The sequence below is a fragment of the Amia ocellicauda genome, chromosome 11 (assembly GCF_036373705.1).
Source record: "Amia ocellicauda isolate fAmiCal2 chromosome 11, fAmiCal2.hap1, whole genome shotgun sequence".
Taxonomy (NCBI): domain Eukaryota; kingdom Metazoa; phylum Chordata; class Actinopteri; order Amiiformes; family Amiidae; genus Amia; species Amia ocellicauda.
The window spans coordinates 33,710,469-33,716,662 of NC_089860.1; positions in this window are offsets into that span (position 1 = coordinate 33,710,469).

The following is a 6,194-nucleotide window of genomic DNA, read 5'->3' on the forward strand; positions in this document are numbered from 1 at the left end:
GTGACCGAATTGATTTGATCTTGTAACAAGAGTTACTCTAGGTCATTTGACCATTACACTTCAAAGAGAGTTTATTTAGAGTCGTTTCCACTTTTTGTTGTTTCTTGTAGACAGATACATATTTTAAATGACACATAAGGTAGCAATTGTGACAGAAATAAGTAAACAAAAATAAAAATCACTTCAGTTTTAAGAGATTTTGTTTGTTTATAACAATATCAGCGTGCAGAGCAGCACTGACATGTTCTATGTGCATGTAGGCTTCATTTGATAAAAACATAAGAAAGAAAGAAAGTGAAGAGGAAGCTGTGTGGATCTTTTATTTTATTTTTTCAGAGCTGCTTCATCCCGTTTGTATGTTCAAATGGTTCTTTGCAAATCTGCTCTTTCTGCTTAATAGACTTGCCATGTGCAGGTGAGTCTGCTTTCACACCTGCAAGATTCCCCAACTACAATCATCTGCTTTTACAACTCAGAGCGAGGGAGAGAGCAGTGGGGAAAGGCCATCGAGGAAGGCAAGAGTAAAGACAAGCCTCTTGCTTTTCAGGACTGATAGGAAGTCACTGTGTTGTACCTTAGAAAGGTTTTAGAAACCATTATTTGAGCACTTTTGGTAGGAAGTAAGTAATTATTGTAACTCTGTAGCACCTGCCATTATTTTATCCAGATGACAAGTTATATTAAGCCTTCAAATACGAATGTAACAATACACTTTGCATTTGTCTGGGAATGAAGCTATCAATTGGATTGATAAACAACTGCATCAAAACATCAAAGCAATATTGAAATTCGAAATGTTAGAATTGACCTCTTTTTCTCCAGGTCTCCGGCCACCACCTGCTCCCCACTGTCCGTCTGACAGGGCCTCCTGCTGGTGATGGACACTAGGCGCTGCCCAATGGTACCTCAAAGGACAAGGCTAAAAGTGAAATACATTCAATTACACAACAAGGTAAGTCATCATCACAATGAATAACTGCACGATTTGTCTTCTTTAGTTGTAAAAAGTGCAATACATCAGATTTTTTATGGGATTTACATACTTACAAGAATGCTTACATACATACATAGATACAAAAATAAGTCAAAGTTTGTTTTACTGTTTTAAAATGGAAATCTGCAGTCATTCCAGAAGTGTGAAGTAGCAACAAAACAATGACTTTCTTACAAAGTGAAATGCGATTCCTCGACCTGCGAGAGAAAGTTAATCTGAAGTGAAATGGTAAATGTTCCCCCCTGTGCTGAGGATCACTTTCTTTGTGCTTCTCGGGGGTTTGATCTGGGATGCCAAGCACTTGCTTTGCGAAGCTGGCAGATGTGGGTCTGTCTATACTCCGTCCAAAATAAACACGTTTCCCTGAAGTGTAACTCTTAACTGTCATGAGTCCCGGGGCGTTTCGCATCACGTCAGTGCATCTGGTTCACACACCGCGATCTAAGTAGCCCCGGTTTCGTGCGAAAATGTTTTAGATCAGAGGTGTAATGTCAGCAATTGGACTTCTTTCAGATTGCGGTCAAACATGCGCCTACAAACACACACGGAAACGTTGACCTGCGTTATGTTAAAAGAGGGTTTTCTCTCTCAGTGTGTGAGTGCGCTGTCAGTAATGAGTGTATATATTTAGTATTGGGAGACTTTCTCGTACTCGTAAACAAATGTGCTATGGCAGTGTTTAAAAACAGAAGGCATGGGGCTTCTCACACCACCATTACCCCACTAGGAGGGGATTTCTCAACAGTGGCTCAGGGTTTAGTGGAGTTAGTTGGAGTCCACCAAGGTTTTCTCTGCTTGCCGGACACATCACTGATGTGTCTAGAGTCATTTACATAGAGAGTGAAGCTTCACGGCCCGCTGGCTCCCCAAGAGCACAGTTAGGAAACATCACATCACTCCTGCTCGTCTCCCCAAAAGCCGTCCAGGGCCTGTGTTAGCAAACTACAATGTGAGAGACCGGCATAATCACCACCATCTAAACCACACTATCTGTAGCCACCTAACAACATCAAATTCAAAAGTATTTACTATCTTGCTACTTCAAGGACACACGTGCTTAGATTAAAAGAACAATAAGATCTCATTCCCAGCCTGACTGTTTTCTAATTTCTCTTTTCTCTATTTATGATATAGCATTGATTTCGAACACTGTTTTTCTTTTATTCACGGAGGGGTTTGTGTTTACTGTTTGTGTACATTATAACCAAGATGACCTCGGGGGTCTGACCACCATGGGCTGGGAGATTGTTAAGAACATAAGAAAGTGTCCGATTGAGAGGAGGCCATTCGCCCCATCGTGCTCGTTTGGTGTCCATTAATAACTAAGTGATCAAGGATCCTATCCAGTCTGTTTTTGAATGTTCCCACATTGTCTCTTCAGCCACATCGCTGGGGAGTTTGTTCAGATTGTGACGCCTCTCTGTGTGAAGAAGTGTTTCCTGTTTTCTGTCTTGAACGCCTTGAAGCCCAATTTCCATTTGTGTCCCCGGGTGCGCGTGTCCCTGCTGATCTGGAAAAGCTTGTTGTGATTTGAATGCTGAAGTATCAAACATTAACATTATGATTTCTAAAAAAACCATTCACAGTGGGATCATATGCAAAGGGTAAAATTATCCTTAAAGAAGGTGTAACGCATCCACTACAGCTTGGTTTGAAATCTTCATCTGCACATTCAGTTTCATTTGCCACGGCGAGGAAACAACACAAAGTTGTCTCAGTTGGATACAGACAAGCAATAGGCTGCCACAGTATTTCCCTTCAGGCATGTAATAATAATAACATACAAATTGTGGACTTGAAGGTTTGGAAAGGAAACAACCCTTCACTGCGGTATTAAACAAATATGTGTGATACGAGGACATCTATGATTATTATATTAAATAAAACATGATTTTTCAGTTTCTTTCAGGCTGATCATAAGCTGTCTCCCTAAACAGGCGAAGAGACTTGAAAAGGATCAACACAGATATGTTCAGATATTATATGAAAGTTTTTTCATCTTTAAAACGCAAAAAAGATCGTGGCATCATGCAGCGACAAACACAGACACTCCTACAAATACTGATTTGTATACACTTGGGGGTGTGTGTGTGTGTGTGTGTGTAATACAATCCGTTATGTTTGCGAAAGCTCACTGTAATAAGCTTATATACATATAATACTATTTCTCGTTCACAACATCTGGGCTTCTAGCTGCCCGAGAGCGGAAATGAACCACATGCGATGTTTTTGAAATGCCTTGTCGATGATTCTAATCCTCTTTAATTTGTTAGTTTTCTGCTACTTATAATAAACACGCATCGTTTTTTATGATTTTTTTATGAGTGCCGTGGTCGGGTTGTCCGGAAGGCTCTTCTGTGGGGCTGGCATGCGAGAATCAAACGTCTGAGATGCAAAAAACCCACCCCAACAACGTGGCTGTGGCATGAATCAGACACCCTGCTCCTGACCTTCCGACGACGCTCCGCCTGAAGAGTTGTTTTGGAAAATCAATCCCGTTTGGTCGGTTGGGATTCCCACAGCGGAGAGAACAAAAGTTAACACGTTAGGTTGGCACGTTTCCTCAAAGACATTCTTTACCTGATGTGGTCGACTCGCTGAGACGCACTTGCCTTTGGACAGAGCTGGGGGATAAAACGGTTTACTTCCTCTTCCGTAATAGCTCCTTTTGTGTGGCCACTCCAGGCTTTGATCGTGCGTGTCCATTCATTCATTTTATTTCTTTGTTTATGTGTTTATTTATTTGCAGAAGGGTGCAAAAAGGGTCACTGGTTTCACTGGGTCTATATAATTTAATGATAAAAGAAAATCGGTAACACATTATTTCAATCCGTCCCTTTTCGGCATGTGTTCTACATGTGTTAGACATTTATATCAGTCACTTAACAAAACCGCAATCTCCCATGTGCACTTATTAGGCATGTTTGGATTATTTATTTGTGACTAACTAGAACTTAACAAAGCGTACACGAGATCGCAAACAAATCACAGCACCACTTCATTTTGGGGATCAACTTTTAAACAGTGTTATCATTTTTTATTGCTGATGTGTTTGGAAATGGCCATAATGTGTAAAGTGTTCGAGATAAGTATTACCAGAGAACCAAATTCAACTTGTGTTTATTTTCCATGTTGGATGAAAAACTCTACTTAGGCCTCATCAACAAAACAAAGGCTAAATGGATATTGGTGTCTATTTTTAATATTCGGCACTTTCAACTGCCAGGGGACGTTTACTATAAAACTATATAGTGTGTTGCAGCACCTCAGCCAATGTAACTGTAACTCATTTGGCTGCAACTGTAGAGAGACGCATTAGTCCTGAAATGAAAAACTATTGTAGAGTGAATAAAACATTCAATTTGTTTTCAAGTGACGGATTATTCGCCTTTACTGCCCAGACACACACAAAGGTTTCAAACACAATCCAGGCTTCAGATGTGATGCCAGCCAAGAGCGCAGTGCTCACCCAGCATCTGCCCTCTTATCTCCTGCGTTTTTCCTCCGATAGTGGCACAGGGCTGCTCTTTGTGTGTGCCTGCGTGTTCAAGGGGTGGGGGGTCACGGGAGACACATGGCCAGGCTGCTGCACGCTCACTGGGTATTATCTGGCTGATAAAAGTGCTTTTCTTCTTCCTCCAAAAGTGTCTGATCGCTCCGTGCATGGGAAGCTCTGGTCACCTTTGCGATAAAACATTTATTTGTGCCGGTCTCTGGCCCCCATCTGGGAGTCAGATCTCCTGCAGGGTTACGAAACAACGAACAAATCATGAGCTTTTGGGAACCGGCTCAGTTTTCGGATGTAACAGCAGGCAGAATTTGATATATATATATATATATATATATATATACATACTGTGCATACATTCACGCATGCCATCATTAGCGTGGTTTGCGTGTAATGCTGCCATCCTATCACAAGTTCGGTTTGCAGATGTATGTGATTTGAAATCTCCAGACCTGACAGCATGAAGACAACAGATCCTGTTTCTTTTGCAGTTTTCACCTCATCTAAAGAATAGAGTTCAGAGCAAAATACCTGCTACCAAAAACACGGCAATCTCCCCATCATTCACTCACAGGAAGGGTGTGATTTAATGGCCCTGTCTGAGCTAAGAGGGTGAAAGACAGTTGAAGCATTTCAGCTATAATGAGACAAAATTGCCAATACTTCACAATCCCTGAGTGTTTAACGGGGAATTAAAATCAGGAGACACCATAGGCTGCTCGTGCGTTTCACATCTGGCTCCAACGTGTTTCCTTCCGTAGGATAGCCGACTGGAAAAGCCCCTCATAGAACATCTGCAGGTCATTTTTCTATACCGCGGCACTCCTCTTGGAAAGATAAACTTTTTAGTTTAATTAATTAGGTGACTATAAGGCAACGGTGGCCAACCCCTGTTCATGGAGGGCCACCATTTAATAGGTCTCTCCAAATCAATCACTGAAAACCGTGAGCACTTGGTAACGTTGTCAAATTAAGCCCTGTAATTGAATTAAGCATGTAAGAAGAAGAAGAAAGAAGAAAGTTTACAAACGAGAGGAGGCCATTCGACCCATCGTGCTCATTTGGTGTGTATCTGAGTTGTATCTGATATATCTGAGTTTGGACATTAAGCTCAAGGGTCTCTTTTCTTTTGCTGTATTTCTTTCTGCAAAGTGTTGTGGGACTTTACCTTAGAGACCTCATGTACAATTCAAGGGATTGGTGAAGCGCTGGAGCAACTGTTTCCAGGAGGCAGCTTTTACTCCTCTTCCACTCATTTGTGTTGCCGGAATGCGCTGATGTTCTGCGGGTGTGTGGCCCCAAGAACTTGATCACGGAGATCACGGAGGAGAGATGACGGAGGACTTTCACTGCCCACCTCAGAGAGAGCCTGTGAGGAAGCCATCTCACATCTGTGCCCTCGGGGGAACACCACTGAATCCTAATCCCGCGTCTGCCTGAGAAAGAGTAGTCACAGTGAGGGCAACAGACGGGGAGACGGAGAACCATTTTAAGAAACGTATGTCTGGAATTGAATTAAATCTGTAGTTTCTGTAATGGGTAGTGCAGACGAGTCGGTTGGTTCTTCCTGGTTGTTGCGGACGTGTTACCACAAATTCTTGACTCTGGTTGTGTACGAGTGGCTACAAAGTGCAGAGGGTGATTCGATTCAGAGAGACTTAGGTTTTGATGTTTAAACGGCCTCTCTTCAGA